The sequence below is a fragment of the Euprymna scolopes genome, chromosome 4 (genome assembly GCF_053919585.1).
Source record: "Euprymna scolopes isolate OS-2025 chromosome 4, ASM5391958v1, whole genome shotgun sequence".
NCBI lineage: Eukaryota > Metazoa > Mollusca > Cephalopoda > Sepiida > Sepiolidae > Euprymna > Euprymna scolopes.
This window is the reverse complement of record NC_136485.1, coordinates 157,032,499-157,058,012: the sequence shown is the minus strand read 5'-3', so window position 1 is coordinate 157,058,012 and position 25,514 is coordinate 157,032,499. Positions and strand designations below refer to the sequence as shown.

The 25,514-nt window shown below is 33.9% G+C and overlaps 1 protein-coding gene and 1 pseudogene across 4 annotated transcripts in view; both read right to left on the bottom strand.

Moving 5' to 3' along the window:
• Positions 1–25,514, bottom strand: part of LOC145269813 (diphthine methyl ester synthase-like) — a 902,043-nt gene that overhangs the window by 381,785 nt on the left and 494,744 nt on the right. The gene's annotated exons all lie outside the window — the stretch shown is intronic.
• LOC145275217 (5S ribosomal RNA) lies at positions 16,740–16,856 on the bottom strand (annotated as a pseudogene).

Sequence of the window (25,514 nt, the reverse complement as noted above, 5' to 3'; positions counted from 1 at the left end):
TTCATCTTCCTCCAAAGGAAACCAAACAACAATAGATTATATATTTCATACAAGTTTATTCTTGACTTCCTATCAGAACTGCAAGACGTTTTAATTTTCCACATCATGCTAAAGTGGCGTTTCACCCAGCTTCCAAAACGTGGAGACGATATCTTTTCTGTTAACTTGTCCGACTTTTCCCGTCTACAAACTCTTTTCTTTATTTTTTTTTTTTTTTACATGTAGGTTACCACTTATCAAGGCTCGGAGGCCACTCAGGGATAAGGGTTATTGCGTGTACAGTAATCAATGAGATAGTATTGTAGTAATCATTAGTATTAGAGATTTAATAGAGTGTCTTACTTAAGGGGGCGGTTTGTCAGGAATTTGTTTATGTTGGACTTGAAGACATCCAAGTTGTAATCAGGTGGGAAACTAGCGAACGGAAGAGAGTTCCACAGTCGTGCACTTCTAAGAAAGAAGCTCTGCTCATGGAATCTACGTTTGGATTTAGGCACAGATAAAGAGTGGGGAAAATTATTGACAGTAGTTTCAGTCAGATGGGTGTTTCTCATGAAAGATTGGTGAGGGGGAACGAGAGATTGGAGTTCAGACGAGCATTTGTCATGGAAGTAACGATAAAACAAAGACAGGCTCGCAACATCTCTTCTATGGGAGAGAGGGTGCAGGGAAGAGAAAAGGGCATCCCCCAATAAGCCACAAAGTCTATTTTGTACTCTGTCAAGGCAGGATAGGCTGTTTTTAGTTGCTCCTGCCCAGATGCCCAGATGTGGCAGCAGTATTCCATCCTTGGACGTACTTGGCTTTTATATAGATAGAGAATTGCATCAGTAGTGAGATATCTTCTGGAGCGGCAGAAGGATCCCACCATTTTCTCAGCGTCCTTGGCAACAAACCTGATGTACGTGTCACATTTCAGATCTGAAGTAAAGGTCAAACCCAAAAGCTTGTCAAAACATGGAGCCTCCCCAAGACGAGAGCCATCCATTTTGAATTGATGCCAGATGGGGATCAGAGCGTTGATGATGTTAAGATAGAAGCTTCGTTTTGGATGCATTAAAAGTAACCAGCCACCTCTTCCCCCACTGAACCACGTGCTCAAGATCAGGAGAGAGAGAATTAGAACCTTGTCATTTACGGCTTTTGATGTGTTGCCATAGATGGTTATATCATCAGCATAGATATCAACGAATGATTTAAGTATGTGTTTTGGGAGATCATTGATGTAGATCAGGAAGAGAGTTGGGCCCAGGATGGACCCCTTAGGGACTACAGCATTAATACTGTGGGCCTCTGATTTCTGCCCATCAACCACTACTCTTATGAACCTATCAGAGAGAAATGATTTAACTGTAAACTCTGATTATGTGTATTACCAAACTATCTCGTTACGTCATCAGCTTCACGTGACCAAAGACACAAACTGGATGATTTGCCTTTCTCAAGTATTTTGATTATCAAGCTAACATTTTTTTTTTTTTTTAACTATTTTAACATATATAATTTTTGGGGAACTATTTTAACATATATAATTTTTGGGGAACTATTTTAACATATATAATTTTTGGGGAACTATTTTAACATAAATAATTTTGGGGAACTATTTTAACATAAATAATTTTGGGGAACTATTTTAACATAAATAATTTTGGGGAACTATTTTAACATAAATAATTTTGGGGAACTATTTTAACATAAATAATTTTCAGGAACTATTTTAACATAAATAATTTTCAGGAACTATTTTAACATAAATAATTTTTGGGAACTATTTTAACATAAATAATTTTGGGGAACTATTTTAACATAAATAATTTTGGGGAACTATTTTAACATAAATAATTTTGGGGAACTATTTTAACAAACAATTTAATCTGTAAATAATTACGGCGCTTTGACTTTCTATATTTACATTGTTAGTTCTACTACTTAATCAAGTTACCTGAATTGATTTTTTTAAATAAAAGTTTGGAAAATAATGATGCAATGTTGTTTTCTTTAAGGGCGAAAAATTTATCGTTCCATCCTGTAGTTTCACATAAATTTTTTATCTGTAAATATTTATTTCGCTTTGATAATATTCTGTCTGACATTCTATGTTTACAAATATCAATAACGTTCGGATTACTTGCCATTTCCTGGCAGGTCTCTATATAACCATACTATCAATAACATGAATTATTCATGTTCGTTATATATATATATATATATATATATATATATATATATATATATATATATATAGTCGAAAGAAGCTTTGAATAAAAAAAATGCAAAAATAAAAATAAAGAATGCAGTTTAAGTTCCCAGAAGGAAAAAAAATATTAACTTTAACCTATCGCAGACTTAGCACCTACATAATCCGACTTCTAAAAAGTTTATAGTGACAAGAGAGAATTAATTTATATAAGGATGAAAAAAAAAAGAAAAGGCCTCAACTAAAATTGTTAAACCGAAATAGACTTAGCATTTGCATAAGCCGATTTCGCAAAAGTCTTCAATTTTAAAACAGAATTTAACTACATAAGGATAAAAAGAGAAAACCTTAACTAAAATTTTGTAAATCAGCTGCTTACCATGAAGCTGTTTGTTTATATATATATATATATATATATATATATATATATATATATATATATATATACTAGCAGGGGTGCCCGGCGTTGCTCGGGTGTTTGGAGGTGTATGCTGTGCAAAAAAAGAAAAACAAAACAATGGTTAATTTTTTAAAACTTTGACCCCTATTATGACCCCTTAAAATTTATAGTTTCGGGCTCAAATCACTTTATTAAGTTAGATCCAGGTTCAAGGAACCTATATCTAAAATTTCAAGTGTCTAGACCCAAAATTGTCGGAGGAGTTTGGTAGAGTTCTTAAAGGTCAAATCGTTGAAATTTGACCCCTTAACAGCAAAATTTCTGGCTGACACCCGTCACATCGATTTTCCCAAATCTCAGTACCCGGTATTTCAAATTTCGAGTATATAGACTAAAAATTGACAGAGTTATTGCGTAGGGAAATGTACACAGACACACAGACAGACAGACAGACACGTTCACTTATATATATTATATATATATATATATAATGCTTACCTGAATAAATAGGATGGTCGGCATGATGATAAAAAAAAAAAACATGTTTTAATGTTTAGATTTTTCTTTTTACCCAAAGCGGGTTGAACTGGCATCCTCCGGAGGAAGTATCTAAGCAATATCAAATTCACAAGCCGTCCCTAATGGCATATATGTTTAGAATTTTGTTTAGAAACGTTTTGTTAATATATTAAAAGTTAAAAACTGAAGTTGATATCTAAGTTACGTGTTACCAAATGCAATATGAGGAACTTATTTCCGATCTCATCTTACAGTATTCTGGTCAAATGGCAAGAACTGAAGATCAAAACTGAATTTAGTGTTGTGAAATTGATAAAATGCACATATTGACATGTGAGAACCACTTGGCCGTCGATCAGTGTCATCGTCCAGTATCAAGGCTTTCCTTTCATGCATAATAGCTTTGTGTATACATTATGTGAGATATCATTAAGAAGAGGGGGTAGGAATAAAAATTATCTTTTTCTGTGCATTCATAACATTAAATATTAACCGGCGTAGCCCAGGAGTACTTTTACTATCATTTACTTTTTTATAACCAAATTAATCTAATATATAAACGGTTATATGTCTGTCTGTCTGTCTCCATATTTTCAAATCCGAAACTGAAAGTCGCAGAGTGATGCTAGCGGCCTCAAATGATTGGATTTTTTTATAGGCCGTCCTTTTATGGATCTTTAGCCGATAAAAATAGTTTTTAATGGGTCAAAAATGGGTCAAAATTGAAAAAAAAAAAATCATTAAACATTTTGTACATTCATCTTAGTATCATTTTTAATTTTTAATCGGTTTATATGTGTGCCGCGTTGCTACAGTTGAAACGTCACCGGCTTTGAATGCTACAGTTTCGGTATCGATTCTAGCTGATGGCACCAAAATACTTTTTTTTTACTTTTGAAATCACGACTTTATAATAATACATACGAAATCTGGACAAATTAAAATATCATATTTAAGTGTATTTTACGACCGGGTAAAGCCCCCCCCCCCGTCCCGCTGCTAGTACATCTTAAGTAGGATTTTAAAATTCATTTTAGTTATTACGATACCACTTGGCCATTAAATTATCACTTAAACCAAATTGTTATAAAACTATAGATAATTTTGTTTTAACTTTTATCTATAAAATTATCTATAATATAAAGCTGAATGTGCATGTGTGTGTGTGTGTGTGTGTGTGTGTGTGTGTGTCTGGTCACAAATAGGCTCCTATATGGTTGACTATTTTAAAAACTGATTAGATATAATGATAGAAGATGGAAACACAGGAATGGGTATGTTTGATCTGGCAGAACGGTGGATCATTAAAATTGTGGGGTCTGCGTTCACGCCTGGTCCACAAAGTATGGAATTAAAAAATTAAAAAAGTGTTTTTGATATAGATGTACAAATGTAAAATCTTCCATATTTTTTTTTAAATTTCAATGAGTCATAATGTAATTCAATCTTTTTATTTTCTTACAATTAACACAAACTTAAATGGTCGAGCTGTGAAGAAACAGAAATGCACTCTGGTGGATTTAATGTTTTTAATTAACTTAGTCTTGAAGAATACAAGTTTGCAGAAATATTAACATAATTTTGTTAGAAATTTGTGCCAGGAGAGGAGCACATACATTTGTCTTCATGCATTTGAAGATTTCAGAAGAAAAATAAAATAAAATGTCAACTGAAGGAAATTACTTATCTTTTGATCATCCAAACGAACATCTTGCTCAGTATTTCACATTAAAAAAAAATTGCTTACATGAGAGAAAAAGAGTAGAAGAAAAAAATATACGACATTGACTTATGTATGATTTAGTTTGATTAGAATACAAATTTCTAATAAAAATACAAGTTTCTAAACTTCTAAAACAAAAATAAATTAACTCTTGTGTAATCTTGTAGTAAAACCATACCTATGCATTTTTTTTTTGTATTATCGATATCTCAATATTCTAGATGTATTTCATTATGACCCGGATGTTAATCTAGTAATATATACCGTATTTAATGAATCCTGCATTTTCTGGTTAAGATGACTTTTTATTATTTCGATTTATATAAAGTTCGATATGTATACAAGTTTGTATACTCTTACACTGATCAACCGGTAATTATGACTTTTGAAACCACCACCACCACCACCACCATCACCATCATCATCATCATCATGACGGGCTCCTCGCCCGGACCAATGTGACTCTTCCTCTCCAGAGTTTCCTGTCTTCCATTAGCTGCCTCAGATCTTCAGGTTCACAGTTGGCGTCGTGTGCTATTTACTGGATGTGGATATAGGTCGTCCTTTGCTTGTGCGTCCGTGTCGTGGGGTCCATAGCAATATATCACTCACCAATTCATGCTTGTTCCTCAGACAGTGACCGGCAAATCGTAGGCATCTTTCCATGATGGTATTAGATATGGCAGGTAGGTTGCCATAAAGTTGCTGCTTCATGGGGTGATTTTGCATATGGGTGTATGAAACACAGCTGTTATTTGTAAAGATGGATAATATGGGCTATATGTAGTTTAATTAATTTTTGTGCAATTAGGGGTAAAGAAAGAGTAGAAACTATTTTGGTAGGCTTGTGCATTCATTGCCATAAATTAATGAAAATATGTACCAAATTTATATATATATATACAAAACTGTAAATTTTATTTAAACAAGAAAGAACATTTAAGCATTTTTTTACAGACAATAGATTTCGGTAAAAAAAATGCATAAGATATATGTGTGCATGCGTGTTATTGATCTTTGCCGATCAAGTATGGACTTTAAGTAATTTGTTTAAAGGTGTTTCATGATTGTAGAATTTGGTCATGATTTGCAATGTTTGGGTTTACCGCGATAAGGTTGAATAGTGCATAAAAGTTCATCTCATAACAGAATCGGTTGCATGTGTAAAACCACGGCCACCGAGATATAGAAAGCCTGTTAACTAAAAAATGCCTGCAGGCAATGTAGGTAAGATTTGTCAAACTGTCACTGTCGATACTATATGAGGGCATTTTTAAAAAGAGCATAAATACGTGTTAAAATAGAAAAGAAAGAAACAGAATTCGATTAATGGTGAAACTCAACTTTATTTAATATAAAATATAAATATTATCTATGTAAAATTACGTAATTTTAAAGCAATATACAATCTAATACTGATAAAACTGAATTATGAATTTAGACAACAAACAATTAAAGAAACATATTAAACACAAACAATTCTTGACCTTTGGGAAAAGATCACAATGTAGTATATGTTTTGATGCTACACTTTACCTTTTCTGTCCTCGGTTAATAGAGGAGAAATTCTTCATGACTGAGGCAATTTTAATGTTTGTTCCTATCCAGAGTGCCCCTTATTGGGGAGCTAGATTTTCCCCACAAGATTATATGTTGAAATATTTAAATAACTATTACTTTTAATACAAAAATTATATTTAAAGTTTTAGTTTTCTATTCTTCTATGTTCATTTTTTCCCATGTTTTCCATCAAAATGTGTAGAGTATTTTCATCAGTTTCATGCATGGTTAGGAGTCCTATACTCCGCTATAGTGTTCATTTTCATATCAGTGCAGGGGTTTGTATTACTGTACACAGATTCGAAAAAGTTGTCAAAAAAACAAATATATAACAAATAAATGTTATCAAAGGCAAGATAAGTTACTTTTCTACCAAACTGGATATATTTTTTGTGTTTTTATTCAATGTAACATATTTATTCAGCTCGAAAAACATGCAGTGTTTACCGATGTATTGGACAATTCAAAATGGCGGCCGACTATCTCTTAAACACGCTAAGTTCGGGAAAAGGTGTTATAAATAATAAACTAGACAAAATACTGTTAGAAATTCGCTCAATATATATTACCGTGACATAGGTTGACATATATTCGGTGTTTTTTTAATAGTATTTTGTCTATTTTATTATTTATAGCACCTTTTCTCGAACTTACCGTGTTCAAAAGATAGTCGGCCGCCATTTTGAATTGTCCAATACATCGGTAAACACTGCATGTTTTTCGAGCTGAATGAATATGTTACATTGAATAAAAACACAAAAAAATATATCCAGTTTGGTAGAAAAGTAACTTATCTTGCCTTTGATAACATTTATTTGTTATATATTTGTTTTTTTGACAACTTTTTCGAATCTATGTGTACAGTAATACAAACCCCAGTGCAGAATACACGAATACGAAAATGAAATTCCCATAACTAAAGAAATAATCTAAAAGACAATCATACTATGATGTGAACATTGGTTAAAAACGAAGAAAATATAGTAAACATCTATGATATTAAATCAGGGTGGTGGTGGTGAATTTGGGAGGGGACATATTATTATTATTTCACTCACTAGGAGTTGTCTCACAGGCCATCATCAGTGATCGCTTACTGGCAGTAACCTGTGATGTTCCCTGGAGACCGAGTGACAATAAGTCTCCCTAGATTTCTAGTTTTCTCCACCTCTTGACTATTCGTGCAGATGATTGCACATTATCGCAACAGCCGTTTGCCATTGATTTCACATTGGCATCGGCCATTGGTGTTTTCTGGGGATTGAGAGACAAAATGCCCCCCTAAGGTACCAATTTTGAACTGCACACTTCCAGTGGAGTGTGCTGGTTAGAACTCTATCATCTCAATCTTTCCATTCTCCCTGACCCTTCACAACTAGTTGGTGTGGCGTCAGTTGATGTCATCTACACCATTTTTTAATTATTATTATTGTTGTTATAATAATAATAATAATAATAATAATAATAATGGTGCTTGTGCAGTGTATACACCGTGTTATATTTTAGATAGTATTTCCAAGTTAAATTAAATTTTTCTGGTTTCTTTTTTTATTATTAAATTGTAAGGTGAAAACGCAGAATAGTTAAAAAAAACAAAAAAAAACTCCCCCATGTTAAGAATGGCTTTCTGAATGATAATGTTATTATTTTAATACGGTGCATACACTGACCAAGTTCCAAAATAAGAACAATAACATTTATTTATAAGATAAAACACAGGAAAATATGTTAACTAAAATTTAATGTACTCTTTATTTTTAGTTCATATAAAAACTTTAATTAAAACTGATTCGTTAATGAATTTTTAGGGTGAATTTGTGTTCGTGTGTCTCGGGAGAGAAGAGATGATTTTCCTATTTCATTTCCCATTTCAGTCACGTAAATTATTTACTGTTAAAGTGTTGTAAAACAAACAAAAAACTTTAACAGTTTTAAATATATTTCAAAGAAATAAATTACACCCGGTGCTAAAATATTAAATTCATTGATCGCTTTAGTTTAAAAAAAAATAAAATAAAAAAATTGTTGTAGAAAATGCTTTAAAATATTTGGAAATACTCAATGAATTTTATTTATTATTTAAAAGAACAAACTGAAAAATATTTTCATATCAAAATTGTTTTGCAGTTTAAACAAATAAAATGAAATATTCGACTTTCTTCGATAAACATCTGAGAAAAGTTCAAAAACAACTTACTGCTATATTTTGTTAGATTAAGATTATCCCTGCCAATGTGCAATTATGGTAATTATTCAAATCGAGAATTATCCTTTCTCCACGGCCATTCTCTAAGACAATGAAAAATATTTTTTATGCCTGTTAGCATGGCCACGTGATTGAACACAGCTAACTGTAGCCAGCTTTTACCTACATGTTGCTTTGGAAATGACGTCTCTCATTCATGTACACCCACCTCCTTCTATATCTCGGTAACCGTGGTAAAACACACTTGAAGCACATGGCGCACGTTTCTTACTCAAGAAAAAGAGGAAGGAAAAAAGAGAAGGAAAAAGAGAAAAATTGATATTGCCGTCTATCTGCTGAAATATGCAACAGGGTTGATAATCGTATGTGTCTTGAAACTGAAAGTGTTGTGCATTGTGTTCGTGTGTTCGCTATGCACGAGACTCAGACGAGTTTTCAAAAATTCATGTATCTCCGAATTTTGTGAAATTTCAACAATCGTTATTAATAAATAAATATTTCTCAAAATCCAGTCTCTTTAGAGTATTTAAACAGTTTTTAGAAACATAAAATTTGAACAATTTCCCATTTGAAAATTGAAATATTTTAGATTTGCATTAAATTAGAAATCAATTAAGCAAGATTCCTTGAATTTCAAGTTCTTATAAACACCCCTTAAATTTTAGACTTTTTCTAGAATCAAAATGATGTAATAAATTTTGATGAAAATTAGTAAAAGAATTCTAGACATAAACCTTAGTATCCTTATATTTTTATTTTAAGGTGACATTTTTTTTTTTTTTTTTACATAGGCATCACCACATTATCAAGGCCCAGAGGCCACTCAAGGATAAGGGTTAAAGAGTGTACAGTAGAAATTGGACAATATAGTAATCAGTAGTAATGAAAATTTGGTAAATTTGATAACTTATATGGAATGGCTCATCAAGAACTTATTTACTTTAGACTTGAACACAACCATATTGTAGTCAGCCGGAAAGCAGGAAAACGGAAGACAATTCCACAGGCGTGCAGTTCTAAGAAAGAAGCTTTGTTCATGGAATCTACGTTTAGGTTTAGACACAGATAAAGAGTGGGGGGAATTATTGATAGTGTTTACAGCTAGACGAGTGTTTCTTGTGAAAGTTTGGCGAGGGGGGACCATAGATTGAAGCTCATTCGAACACTGTCCATGAAAATAACGATACATCAGAGACAAACTTGCAACATCTCTTCTGTGAGATAGAGGTTGCAAGGAGGAGAAAAGGACATCTCCTACGAGGCTACGAAGTCTATTTTGAACTCTATCAAGGCAGGACAAGTCCTTTCTAGCAGCTCCTGCCCAGATGTGGCAACAGTATTCCATCCTTGGACGTACCTGGCTCTTATATAGATAGAGAATAGCATGGATCCAAACTTTTCTGATCAGCGAATAAATTCCACATATCCTAGGATGGCCATTCATCAAGTTTCTCTATATTAATAAAGTATGAACATAAGAAAAAAAGTTTCATAAACAAAGAAAGACCAAAAATGAAAAATCATTAGCATCTGAGAAAAAGATACTTTAACTTTAAACACTTTTTACGTTAAAATTCATCAGAATCACCAAATAATTTCAGTCATTCTACTGTGAATTCCTTTTGCTAATTTTTAAGCATCAATAATGTTTTTTTGTTTTTTTTGTAAACTGTTATCTACGTTTGTCTATTTATTACATTGCCACTTTGTAGGGAGTTACTATCGAGGACATAAGTTGCAGAGGTAGTATGTAGGAAATTGGGCAGCAAGATGTCGGTTCACGTTACACTTGAACTTCTGCATATCAGTACAGTTGGGGAAGCAGGGACCCTGAAGGGAATTCCAAAGTCTAACCGTTCTGGGGGAAAAAACTACTCAAGTAGAAGGCTCTCTTAAATCTAGGGATCTCTACTGTGAAGTGGTGGGATTTAGCTGCTTGTCAGATTTGTTGGGGGTATTTACGTCGAGGGGTACAAGTGCTTGCAGTTCGTTGGAGTATTCACCGTTAAAGTACTTGTGGAACAGGCAGAGGGATGCAACATTTCATCGATGGGACAGAGGCTGAAGTTTAGATGCCAGTTCAGGACCTATCAGGTTGGCGACTCTCTTTTGAACCTTGTCTAGGAGCGAGAGACTAGTAGCAGATGCACCAGCCCAAATATGACAACAATACTCCATACATGGGCGAATGGTGGCCTTATAGATGTACAGGATACTTTTGGGCGTTAGTAGCTTTCTAGCACGGTAGAGAGAACCTACCTTCTTTTTTTTTTTTTTTAATTACATTTTTATTACATTTCTTCGCAGCGGTTCTGGCAATGCTCTCAATGTAATTGTTCCAACTCATGTTTTGTTATCCATTGTGATAAGTATATTATATTTGTAATCTTAAGAGGTTTTTCAAATTAAGTAAATATTTCTGAATATGTAGACTTAAGACATCCTCATTTTTGCAATAAGTTTTTAACTTTGTTCTAAAATTTCTAATTATTATACACAAGGTAAAATACAAGCATTCATTAGAACTAACAAGCTTCTTTTTTTTTTACAAAGGAGTTACTACTTATCGAGGCCCAGATGACACTCGAGGATAAGGGATATCGGTAATGGTAGTAATCGTTAGTAGTGGAAATTTGGTCAATTGGATTATTTAAGAGGAAGGCTCATCAAGAATTTGTTCATGTTGGACTTGAAGATTAACGTATTGTAGTCAGTTGAAAAGCAAGAAAACACGACAGAGTTCCACAGGCGTGCAGTTCTAAGAAAGAAGCTTTGTTCATGGAATCTACGTTTAGGTTTAGGCACAGATAAAGAGTGGGGGAAATTATTATTAGCCTACCGCCAAAAATAAGAATATACTTTTTTAAGGTGATTACTTTGAAAAAATTATTGTGACTGGTTTTCTTTTTTGCTATGATACTATCACTTCCCCGGGAGTGTTACTTGGTTGAGGAACGTCTTAGGAACGCAACCAGCTCCCCGGGGAATAAACGATATCTAACGATAGGCATATGCTGGAAACATCAACAAAAACGGGTCGATATGTCATCGGCTGAAACTGTTTAGCATGGGTCGCTTCTTGTGTGTTCAATGCGTCATCACAGGCAGCTTTTTGTCGTCACAATAATGGGAGGAACTGCAGACTGAAATCGGACACTTGTACAAAAGTAGCGAACAAATGCATTTTTATAAAAAATATATAATTTATTTAACAGTTAACAAGTAGGAAGCATATTTAGTCGGCTCATTGCGTGCAAACCAAACTACTATATCCTCATATATATACAATCATATTTCAATTCTCTCTTTCTTCAACGAAAGAGAGAGAAAGGGAGTGAATGAGAGAAATAGAGAAAGAAAGAGAGAGAACGAGAGAGGGACATAAAAAGAGAGAAGATATATTCAGACAGGTTAAACTTTGTTTTGTTTTCGAATGCCTCATTGCTGAGTTCTCCTGGTTTGACCTTTCCAATTCTAAAGTCTTATATCGTTTTGCCTTGATTCAATATTATAAACAAACTGTCATTCTTGGCTTGAGTCATCGCAGAACATTTTCAAAATCACAAACACCTGTTTTACACAATTGCACTGCGCAAGTGCAGATCAAGTTAGGCACAAGGTTTATTAATGTAGAAGTCCCCAGATCCTTCAAAAGAGGCTACGTCATTGTGCCACATCGCCAATTCACAATTATAATATTCTGTTGTGAAAGAAATAAAGATCTCATTAGAATTCTGCAACCTATGCTAATCTCATATGCTAATCTCATATGCTAATCTCATATGCTAATCTCATATGCTAATCTACCAGAAAATAAAAATGTGATTCTTTGTTTTACAAAACAGCCTGAAAAAAAAATAAATAAATAAATAAAAAAAATAAAGAAAACAACAAAAAGTCGGTTTTGCATATAAAATTAATGGAAAATGCTTGCTCTTTCGGGCCAGACAGCGTTTTAAGATGCAGTCAATTTTGTTTGTTTTAAAATCTTAGTCATGTTAATGTTCCTGATCAAAACTTAGTATAAAATATGACATTGTGAATAATCATACAAAACCTGCTTTTTGTTACTACTTATCAAGGCCCAGATGACACTCGAGGATGAGGGATGTCGGTAATGACGATAATGGAAGTCCATAGAAAAATATGGTAGTAATCGTTAGTAGTGGAAATTTGGTCAATTAGATTATTTAAGAGGAAGGCTGATCAAGAATTTGTTCATGTTGGACTTGAAGATGAACGTATTGTAGTCAGTTGAAAAGCAAGAATACAGAACAGTCCTAAGTCTGGGTGGTAATGTGAAAAAGAAAGTGATTATGACTGGTTTTATGACATAGTCGGTCAGACTTAAGATTAGTGGTAAACAATTTGGTTAACTGCCCTAAAAGTTAGAATGGCCAGGAAAAAGAAGGTCATTTTACACTTAATTTATATGTGCAACTAAACCCACTCTGAATTCTACAATAATTATTTGTTTTCTTTTTCAGTGTATTCACATATAATCGCCTAAAAAGTAGAATCTTATTGAGGGGGTGATTTTAAATGTACATATAATTTCTTTTTTATAATTTGATAAATTTCTAAACATCCATTTTATATCCCCAGTTTTGATTAACTCATTATGAGATTTTTATATGTGATTTTTATATGAGATTTTTATATGTGATTTTTATATGAGATTTTTATGAGATTTTTATATGTGATTTTTATGAGATTTTTATGAGATTTTTATATGTGATTTTTATATGTGATTTTTATATGAGATTTTTATGTGATTTTTATATGAGATTTTTATATGAGATTTTTATATGTGATTTTTATATGAGATTTTTATATGTGATTTTTATATGTGATTTATATGTGATTTTTATGTGATTTTTATATGTGATTTTTATATGTGATTTTTATATGAGATTTTCACTTGTGGCAAAAAAAATGTAATAAAACAGGATTGTTTCAAAGATGACTATTCCAAATAACATGAGACCAGGTAGGGATCAGAAAAATTAAAAATAGAACTTGTCAGGAGCGGCTTAACTCTCAGGAGTAACAGTATTCTTTTATCACCTAGGTGCTAAAATAAGTGTGAGCATTTCAAACTGGTTTCCTAAGGCAATAAAATTAAGTGAACTCTTAATTATTTACTTTGTTTTCCATAATTTACCAATAAAATAATTAAATTGGATTCAGAAATCCTGGTTCCATGTCCCTTATTTTCATGTTTTAAATAAATATTCTTCTGATAAATAAATGTGTTTATTTCTTTATAATTTCTAGGGAAAAAATAAATAAATAAAAGAATCGTTTTGGAATCGAAAACAAGCCCCACCCCCTATTCCGAAATTCCAAAAATTCTGAATTTTTCCAATTCGATTCCAATTAATCGTCCCAACACTTATATATATATATATATATATATATACTAGCAGGACGCCCGGTCGTAAAATATGCATAAATATTATATTTTAATTCATACAGAAACATGTGCATGCAAATATGTATTTTCCCAAACAGTTCACGTCTTGCAAGTAAAGAAAAATAAAAATACTCGAGCTGAGATCGAAACCAAAACCTAAAGACAGTGAGTCAGGTACGATAACGATTAAGTTAGCTTGACACGATCTTTAAAAAGTGTTTTCAAGCCTACTCATGTTTAACAATGAATCTGTCATGTGAACAATTCACGTATGCGCATTCATGAAACAGTTAGCAAACAGATAAAAATCTGACGACACCCATGTACCAATTTTTTTTTAATTTTGACACCTTAGCAGCCCATTTTCCAGATTAAAACCTATTAAAAAGTTTTCTGCACGTCTGAGTATCCTATATATGAAATTTCAAGCCTGTAGATCAAAAATCTATTGAGTATATAGGTTGATAAGCGTCCTCTCTCACGCAAACACACACACACACACACACATTCTCACTTTTATAGATATACCAGTGAATGGCTGAAGTATTCTGAATAGTTAGCAGCGAACAGACCTGGATGGACTGGCTTGACTCGTGATGCAGCAAATTAACTTGGAGTTGGCTCAATCCACCCTGGATAAATGCCATCACAAGTTCAAATACATACACCATAATTTTCATGTGGTTTTTACTTTTTATTTCTGATGGTTTCATTTTTTTTTTTTTTTTTTTATTTCAATCATAAAATTTATTTTTTTTACAGAATTGAGATCTACAATTTTGATCCCGAGATAATGCTAAATACTTCAACTAATTATTATGGAAATAAAAATGGTAAAATTTAGAGTGGAATTAGAATAAAAGTGTAATAACAGACTTTCATTAGCTGTGGCTGAAGATGAAAAAGTAAATTTTTTTTGTTATCCAATTAACTTGTGGTTTTAAATCATTTGAAACTTTTTTTTCAAGTTATGAGTTCTACACCCAATTTACGAATTAAATACTAGGAACTCTGCTCACATTCCAAGGACTTTACAGCTGAGCTGCATACAACGTTGATATTTTTCAGCCTTACAAGAGAGCAAGAATGGTATAAGGCTTTATGTAAAGTTAGGTTCATTATACAAATATATGCTGATGGCAAGGACAAAACTTATTTTGTTATTGACTTTTATTTAAGTATTTTTTTCTTTTCCTGTGAGAAGAAACAACTCAGCAAGAAACATTGATTAAAAAAAAAAAAAAGCAGAAAAGAAAGAGAAAATGTTTAAGGCAATTAAAAAAAAAGCTTCAAGAAACTTTCTAAAGGTATAATCACATTTCTTTTCAGATAATTCTTTGTGTTCCCAAAATAAAACTTTTTATAATTGCTTAAATATCAAATACTGCAACAAAAGAACGCAATCTTTATATGAAATGCAAACCAGATGTGGAGGGAAGCCCACAGGGGAAACAGAAAAAAAAATTGATTTCTATTTTTTAACAAAAGCAATTCACAGTGTATTCAATGTTAAGTGACTGTTTAAAAGGTGTGCCTCCCAGCAAAAATCATGTCTAATGGATTAATTATCAAATGCATATTTGTCTGCTTGATTCGCTCCGGTTATATTGTATGGTATTCAAGTAACATTTCTAGGACAATAACCGTTTCAGACAATCGACGATAGTTCAGTAGAACTATCTGCAAAAGTATTATTCATGACTATGATAAGCATTTAACAGGAGATTTTATATTATATATATATGTTACATTTACACAAGTTGAATATAAGTGTTTTCAAAAGAAAAACTAGAAATAATTTTCTGAAAAGTAGATTTTCTTTGATGTTATCTTTTATAAAATATGTATTGTACATACCTTTATTTATATATTTTGTTTGTAACACGCCATTAAATGATACAAAAAAAATTTCTGAAGAATTCTAAGATGAAATATTGTTGCTACATTCTTACATTTTTCAGATTGCTAACACCAGAATTAAAAATGTTAATAGTAATACTAACACTAACTATTAAATTGCAGTATATACGTAAAAAAATTCAATATAGGTAAATAAATCATAAGAAACAATAGTCTTATAAATCCCAGAAAATCGGTCCTGGATATGACCTTAAACTATATCCAATGGTAAGGCCCCAGCTTGTGGGCCTTAATTGCGATTGCTCCCAGGTCCACTCTGACTCGGAGTGATAGTACCTGTTAGGGTCTCAACTATGGGTTAAATAGAAACAGACTTGAATATATATATATATATATATATATATATATATATATATATATATATATTCTATTAAAATATTTTTTGTTTGAAATCACTGGAATTCGGCATTAAATAACCTGAAAAGGGTTGATATGCCGTAAAACAAAAACAACCAAACCAAACCACACCCAGAAAACCAATCTACATTATCATACAAAACACATAACTAGCAATATGACAATCATGTTTACTGACAGATTCTCATTCGATCACCAAAGTTAAGCAAGGTTGAGTCTGGTTAGTACTAAAATGGATGATCATTTGGTAATAAAAACAGGCTCCTTCAGTCTTTGACAGACTATGGATACCCACGTAGGGGTGCCTGTGTGTGAAATTTTTGTGGCAGGAGGTGCGCAATCTCCAACCACACCTATCCTGGGTTGACATTGTTAAATACCAGTGGCAAGTGAAGTGTATGTACGGGACGACTGGAAACAAATGCCGAGATAAGCAGAGAGCACATACAGCGCCTAGAATTCCCAAATGGTCACCCATTTGGTACTAACCAGGCTCAATGTTGCTTAACTTCCGTGATCTGATGAGAACTGGTGTGTCAACGCGATTATGCCGTATATAAGTAATAAGCATTTGGTAATATCAACCGCTGTATTTAGAAGAATGTCAGCACTTCCGGCAGCTTCGACATCCCACTTAGCCTCCAGCTGTTTCAACTCTGTCTTGCCGCTGGATCAGGCTGGTTGGGACGAGAGAGTAAGAATGGCTCTGCACAAACCAACTCCACTTTAAACAAACACCCAGTGCGAGTCATACATCATTTGTAGGATGATTAGATGGTCTTCATCTTTTTGATGGAAAAATGGTTTTTATCTCAGACACATAACTAAAACTAAGATTTCCATCTGCAGAAGAAAAGTAAATAGTCTCTATTATAAAGGTCAATTTTTCCCTGATTTCACCACCCATTATATATTCTTAACCCAAATCTTCATATTCCAAACAGTTCTAGCAGCCACTAAGACCCATTCTTCATTCAATTTCCAGAAAATATGTATTCATTTTGTTCTTGTTCAAATTATTTTTACATTTTTCCCCCCCAGGTCAATTGCAGAGAAGATTGTAGGCTTTTAACTCTCATGCAAATATCTACTCCTACAAACCTCATAATCAACACAGAATGTTGTTCATTACTGTTACAATATTTTTTACTTTTATGGGGTGTGATCTCGCACAGTCGGGAGATTCTACTTGTAAACGATGCTGCTAGGAACTGACAAATCGAATTAATTCATGTCCTGCTACCAACCAATCAGAAACCAGAATTGCTCCATAAATATTAAACCTTTCTGTAGCAATTTTGCATATGGTTTCTCCTTCGTGTCAACACGGGAAGAATCTTTTGCTTTGTAGATTCCAACTCGAGAACTGTCTACTGCAAACCAGTAACCTCCCAGGACTTGTGTAGAACAACGAACCATCAAAAACTGTTCTGAAACTAAACATGGCTTACACTTCTAGAATTATGTTGTCAATTACAGAGAAGGCATGCAGAGAAGGCTTTTTACTCTCATGCAAATATCTACTCCCACAAACTCCATAATCAGCAGAGAATGTTGTTCTTGCATAAACACAGCTTGTGTTACCCTATTCACACTACTATTTTCTCTATAATCTATAGTTTCCACTTAAATAATGAATGCTCCCTAGAAACATTTTCATTTATTCAAGCATCATGACTATATTTGATGAATAAAATATCAGAGTTCATGTCAAATACGTTTATATTCCATACAACAATTTTCTGACAAGAGAAAAAAAATATAAGACCAAACATATCTTTTTCTAACGCCATCTTTGACAATGGGATTTTAATTCTAAAAATTCGGATTCTACGCTAACAACACCCTGTACACTCAACAGGTAATAAAGAAAATTATTGAAAAAAACTTTGTAATTCAATATTTTCAAATACTTGTAAAAGCGTACAAGTGGTGGAGAAATTACATTGTATTGCCTTAAAAAGTATATATCTTTTTTACACTACACACAATGTTTCAAGTAAACTACAACATTCTCCTAGATTTTTCTGAATTTTTATGCACTTTTAATTCATCTTCCTAAGACTTTTTTTTTTTGTTTTTACAAAGGAATCACCGCTTATCAAGGCCTGGAGGCCACTAAAGGATAAGGGTTAATAAGTGTACAGCGGTCAAAGGGAACATGTCATAGTAATCATTAGTAGTGAGAATTTGTTAAATAGGATTACTTAAGAATTTGTTCACATTGGACTTGGAAATGACCATATTGTAGTCAGTTGGAAAGCAGAAAAATGGAACAGAGTTTGACAGGCGTGTAGTTCTAAGAAAGAAGCTTTGTTCATGGAATCGACGTTTAAGCACAGATAAAGAGTGGGAGAAATTATTGATAGTGGTTTCAGCTAGACGAGTGTTTTTCATGAAAGTCAGGACAGTGGGGACCATAGATTGAGGCTCAGACGAGCACTTGCCATGAAAATAACGATAAAGCAGACACAGGCTCGCAACGTCTCTTCTGTGGGAAAGAGAAAAGGGCCCCCACCTCCCACTAGGTTGCGAAGTCTATTTTGAACTCTGTTAAGGTAGGATAAGCTGCTTCTAGCAGTTTATCCTGCCCAGATGTGGCAACAGTACTCCATTCTTGGATGTACTGGGCTTTTATACTTTCTTCTAATCAATACATTCCTGTGACACCAATAAGATTTACTATAAATTCAGATTTATAGTTTTCAACTTACCTTTGCACTTTTTGTTCACAGTATAACATGTTAAGTTATCCAAATAAGTATTAACAAACATATTGACGATTATGTCAATACCTTAAGAAATGGCAACTCCATTCAATTAGATTTTTTCTGCTTGTAATAAATAAATTTCATATTCATGCATAAGTACTACTTAGTATGACCTTAGTCTATCCTCCTAGATCTTACCTTCTCCTTTAGGAAGGGAAACGTTATTGTTTGACGCCTGAGATGCTATCTTACTTTATTTCTAGACTTCATGTAAGTAGTTACTGATGTCTAAAAAGACGAATTATTCCAAGAACATTTATCTTTATCAAATTGTGCTTTGAAATTCTTTGACGTCGTATTATTTGGATTCATAAGATTACTGTTCTCATCTTGACTGTGATTTTCACAACGTTTTGGTCGATGTAACCTCCAACCTTCTTCAGGTATATCTTGTTGAACTCGGCATAGTTTCTGTCAAACTCAGAAAGGTGGACAGAATTTAGAGAATTCCCGAGTTCGACAGAAACATTCCCAAGTTCGACAAGATACACCTGAAGAAGGTCGGAGGTTACCTCGACCGAAACGTTGTGAAAATCACACTCAAGATGAGAACAGTAGTCCGATAAATCCAAATAATATGAATAACCAATACTCATCTAAAAAAATTCAGAAACGTAATTGTTTGATGTCCATTGATAAATTCTTAAGTTTGGCTTTGTAAAGTTGCCATAATGTCGCAAATGGACAAAAAAAATAAAACAGGAATAGAAATAAAAGTCCGCGTCGGCATTTTTACTTTCACAATAAAATTTTTTTTATTAACTTTATAATTCTTTCGGGGGGGGGGGGCACTTAAAAATCTCCCGCCATCGTCCATCTCACCAGTGTACACTTTTCTTCTCCAACCTCACGCCGGCTGCAGTCAGCCATGTTTCTGCCTTAGTTTTACACGTCCATTTTCCTAGACACCACTTTCATTTCTGTCTCGAGCACTTGCTGTCCTTTTTCTCTTATTTTTCCTTTTTCTTTTTGTACACATTTCCTAATTTGCATATGTGCATTTTTCAACTACTTCGCTGCTGCTGCTATTTTCTCATGTGCTCATATGCACTGTGTTACAACTCAAGAACAACCCCAAAACATGGTGACCCCCCCTCCCCCCCCAAAAAAAACTACGACTTTACAGTGGGGTATCTGTTTTGTGTATAAATTTAGTGTAAAATGATCCTCCAGTTCCAGGACACTAACTTTTTTTTTAAGTCAAAGACTTGCTTTATTTTATATATATTTTTTTTTTTACATGGAGGTCACCTCTTATAAAGGCCCAGAAGCCACTCAGGGATAAGGGTTATTGCGTGTACAGTAATCAATGGGATAGTATCGTAGTAATCGTTAGTATTGATAAAGTGTCTTACTTAAGGGGGCGATTCATCAGGAATTTGTTTATGTTGGACTTGAAGACATCCAAGTTGTAGTCAGGTGGGAAACAGGCAAACGGAACAGAGTTCCACAGGCATGCAGTTTTAAGAAAGAAGCTTTGTTCATGGAATCTACGTTTTGATTTAGGCACAGATAAAGAGTGGGGAAAATTACTGACAGTGGTTTCAGCTAGACGGGTTGATTAATTCTAATTAATACACATGACTAAACATTTTTTTTAAATTTGCAGGAAAGTTAAATTAAAAACTAATCACCCACTGTTCTACTTTTTGCCAGGTTTTTCATGAAAAAAGAACAAAATAAATAAATAAATAAAAGAAAGTAGAATCCAATTTTTGGAGACCCGGTTATTAAAAGTATTTTGGCGACGGTGCAGGTGCTAAAACAAGGCAAACAGTTTATTTATAGTATAGCTTACTCTTTATGTTTTTCTTTCTTCTTTTTTGTTTTTTTTTCATTAAAACATGGTTCTAGCAAACATCTTCAAATAATTTAGGCAACAAGAACTACTACTACTACTACTACTAAGAAGAAGAAGAAGAAGAAGAAGAAGAAGAAGAAGAAGAAGAAGAAGTTTTATGGCAAGTGTCCCCCCTATTGCCAATCTTTCACAAAAAAAAAAAAAAATACTCATCTAGCCAAAATCAATATAAAAAATTTTCCTCCACTCTCTATCAGTGCCTGAACCTAAATGTGGAGTCTATAAGCAAAACTTCTTTCCTACAACTGCCCGCCTGTGGAAGTTTGTTCCGCTTGTTCGTTTTTCCTGCTGACTACAATATTGTCGTTTTCAAGTCCAATGTAAACAAGTTCTTGTTGAACCGTCCTCTTAAATAATCTAATTATACCAAATTTCCACAACTAACGATTACTATACTATTGTCCCAATGACTACCGTACACACAATAACCCTTATCCTCGAGTCGCCTCTGATCCTTGGTATATGATGACACCTTTTATAAAATAATTATAATAATAATAAGTATATTCATTATTATTATTATTATTATTATTATAGCAGTAATAATAATGATAGTAGTGATATTACTTTCGCAGCACTGATGACAATGTTTTATTATTATTAGTAGTAGTAGTAGTAGTAAATTCTAAAACAATTTCTTTTCAACCAACGTTTTCCAGAGAGTTCACACACACATACACATAAAAAAAGAAAACATTTTCTTTGATGAAAGGTTATTTAACTAAGAGTTCTTATAATACTTGGCCTTTTGGCCAAGATCAAAGTGTAGTATCTGTTCTTCAGATACTGCAAGCTATGACTAGCTATGACTAGCAAAGACCAGATGTGGGGGCAACCCCACATGTCTGACCTTTAACCAGCTCCCATTTCCCACCTCTCGGGAGCTGGTCCCCTTTTTCCCTTCCCCCTCCCATCACTCCTCACATTAAAAATTGGCCTTGTGCCTAATTTGCTCGGTGGGGGAGCAAATAAATACCATCTGTTCTTCAGATGCGGCACATCCATTTCTCGTTCTCTTTCAGTGGAGGAGAAATCCTTCACGACTGAGAAAATTGTTATTTTTGTACCTTTTCTCCGCGTTAAAAAAACGACCCTGGTGTCTAACTCTGTCTCGTGGGGAGGCATAGTAAATGGATACAATAATGCTAAGGCTTTTTTATTCACCATTCAATGTGACACACTAATTTTTATTTTATTTCTTATTGGAAATTACTAATTTATGATTTAACAAATTTTCTTACAAAAGATAATTTCCGGTAATTCTATATTCAATACAGCATTGTGATGTGTACAAGCCTTTTTCAAGCCTCACACAAAAACACACATTCACATTTCAAGCTATGTCATACATACACGCACACAAACATACGCGCCCACGTCCACACACGTACATTTATTCACGTTCGCGTACATACACTCACATTCACGTGTATATACACACGCGCTAACGCACACATATGTACGCGCACACGAACGCACACATGGACGACGTCACTTCCGCTTTCTAAGGAAATATACACATGCGCAAATGACCACCGGAAACAAGTATAAAACAAAGAGCAACAACCGGCTTCTTCCTTTTCGAGACTAGCCTCCTAGGTGGCTGGTCGGCACGCTAGCCGCCGCCGTTTCGGCGTGCACACACGCCTACCTCACGCCCACTTACTACTATGTATGGGGCACGAGCTAACAGACTGTATGTACACATTCCCACTCTTTCTCTCTCTATCTACTACTGGTCCCTGAGAACACCTTCGCGTAGCTGACTACTAATGGATGTCAACTCTCATATCCTCTTCTTTGTCTACACGCTGGACTATCATTATCATTTCCACTACAACACTCACTTCAATTCCCACGCGCGAACAAACGATAGTGACCCAAACTTGAGATGAACACATATTTCCTATTCCTTCTACAATACCAGTCCCGCAACGAACATTGGTTACACTCGCGCGGACATGAACACGTGTTATATCTAAAACGTTCTTTCAACAGTAATTTAATTATTTGCCATTTATTTATTACTAGCGAGGGGTACCCGGCGTTGCTCGGGTGTTTGTAGGGGTGTGTGGTGTTAAATAAAAAAGAAGCCGGGCGGGGGGGTTAGGATCGAAGCCGAACCCCTGAGCTGAAGTTTAAAAATAAAATCGGCCAGCCAGAAGTGAAAGATGTTTGAAAGTCATCGAGCGTTACGACGACGACGATGAAAGCATTGTTATAAGCAAAGTAAGAAAAGAAAACAACGTTTTAATTAAGCGGGGGGGGGGGGGTTAAAACACCAAAAAAATAACGTAAGGCAAACGAACGATTAAAACAGAAAAACGAACGTTACGTGAAAAATGGCTTAAATAATACAGGGTTCAATATTTAAATTTAAAAAATCGAAAAAAAACAAAAAAAACATCTCACACCACGATTCGAACCCAAAACGTTTAGATAATAAACCAAGGCCTTAACTAACTGCGCTAAAGCGGTGTATATAAAGTTTGTTGTAAATCAGGTCACGACGTCATGACGTCATCTGACGCATGCGTTGTTGACCCTCCCCCCTGTCCATTTTGGATCTCTCTCTCTCTCTCTCTCTGTTTGCATCTCTCTCACTCTCTCTCTCTCTGTTTGCGTCTCTCTCTCTCTCTCTCACTTTGTCTTCCTTACTCTAAAGACTGGAAAATGGCGTCTGGCTGTTTTTATATCTAAAAACTTCGTTCGTTAATATTTTTTGTAAGCATATTTTTTTTTTACTTCACATGTTTGGCTTATTATTTTTCGTTTAACTATCGTATCTACCTATTTTGAATGTGGTAATAACTTTGGTAACGTTGCCATAGCGTAGAAGTTCATAGTTTAGCTTTAATTAATTTTTTTTTACCGATAACAACATTTTTTAAATTGTAAATTCAGACCGCCATTAGAGGTTGCTGACGTCAAGATCACGTGACATGACTCAGCAGGTTTTAAATACAAGTTGACCCAAAATAAACGGCCGCATGTATACTTTATGTAGAAGAGTTGGTGGCCGTATTTTTTGGGGCAGTTATAAATCGATTTAAAAATATGTAATGTTTAACATTAAAATGTCACTCCCCCCCCCATCCCCCCGCAGAAAATCGATCAGTTGACGCACTTCTGATGGTCACTTTGGGCCAATTTTTCGATATTTGTCGTCCAGAAGGTGGAGCTTTCATATGAGACCAAGTTTGTGAATTTTTGTTGTGTCTGTCGAAAGATTTTAGCAGACATACAAACATACATGCATACACACAAACATACATACACACATTTTCGCTTTTATATATATAGATGAATTTTTAAATTGCTGATTTAAGACATTTATATATAAATCTTGTGTTAGTTTTTAAATGATTAGCATTTTTTGATTTTCATCTACTTTTTTTGTTTTCATAATATGGTTCAGTATCCAAAGTAGAATTTTATATGTTGCAAGGGTTATTGATCCAGCCTTTACGTTGGAGATTGTGGTTCCCACACATTTTATTTTTTAAATTTTCTAGCAAGTTTTGAAAGTAATGTGTCAGTTTTTCTTTTAATCCGATGTTTTAAATGTCTCTCATAATTCCATGCATTTTTCACATCAAAGAAAATTACAATCATATGTTTTTATTTTTTTATTTTCCATATGAAAGGTGGTAAAATGGTTGATTCTTTTGTTCCTAGAAGCGGATTACATTTATTTTATTTGAATTCGTTTAACTCAAGGTAGCATGTCAACCTGCCGTTTTGCATCCTTTCTCATATTTGAAAAAAATTTATCGATCTATAATTGGTTGGATCATTGCAATCTTTTTGAAAGGCTTGTGCATAGATATTACCTTGCTTCAAGAGATTTCAAATTTTATAGCTGGACTGTGGAAAAAGAGATGATGATCCTGACAACAAGAGATGGCCGACGATGTCAGAGGCAATGTGTTGGTGAGGATTTTTTGTTTGTTTGTGTGCGTGTGTGTGTGTGTGTGTGTGTGTGTGTGTGTGTGTGTGTTTTAGCAAGTCATCAGTAGGGCTATGACAAGAGCATATTCTTTTTATTTTTTTTTTTACTCGCGAGTATATATCCGCTACAGTTAGACACAGTTAATCAATCGAGAACCACATCATTCTATCTGTGGAAAAAGAGACAAATTCCTGATAAACCACCCCCTTAAGTAATCAAATCTCCATTACTAATGTCAAAAAAAAAAAAAAAAAAAAAAAAAAAAAAGGGATGGCCGGCGATGTCAGAGGCAATGCTTGGTGAGGATTTTTTTTTTTTTTTTTTTTTTTGTTTTTTAGCAAGTCATCAGTAGGGCAATGACAAGAGAATATTCTTTTCATTGTTTTAACTCTCGAGTATATATACGACACAGTTAATCAATCGAGAACCACATCACCCTATCTAAAACATATAAGATATTAACCGATATATACTCGAGAGTCAAAGTAATGAAAAGAATATTCTCTAGTCATCGGGGTGAGCAGACGATGTATTTTCGGTTGGAGAAACTTGGAAAGAATTCCCGTATTATCATGTTCCTTTTATTGTGATTTTAATCTCCTGCCCAGCACACAGCTTCTTCCAAAGGATTA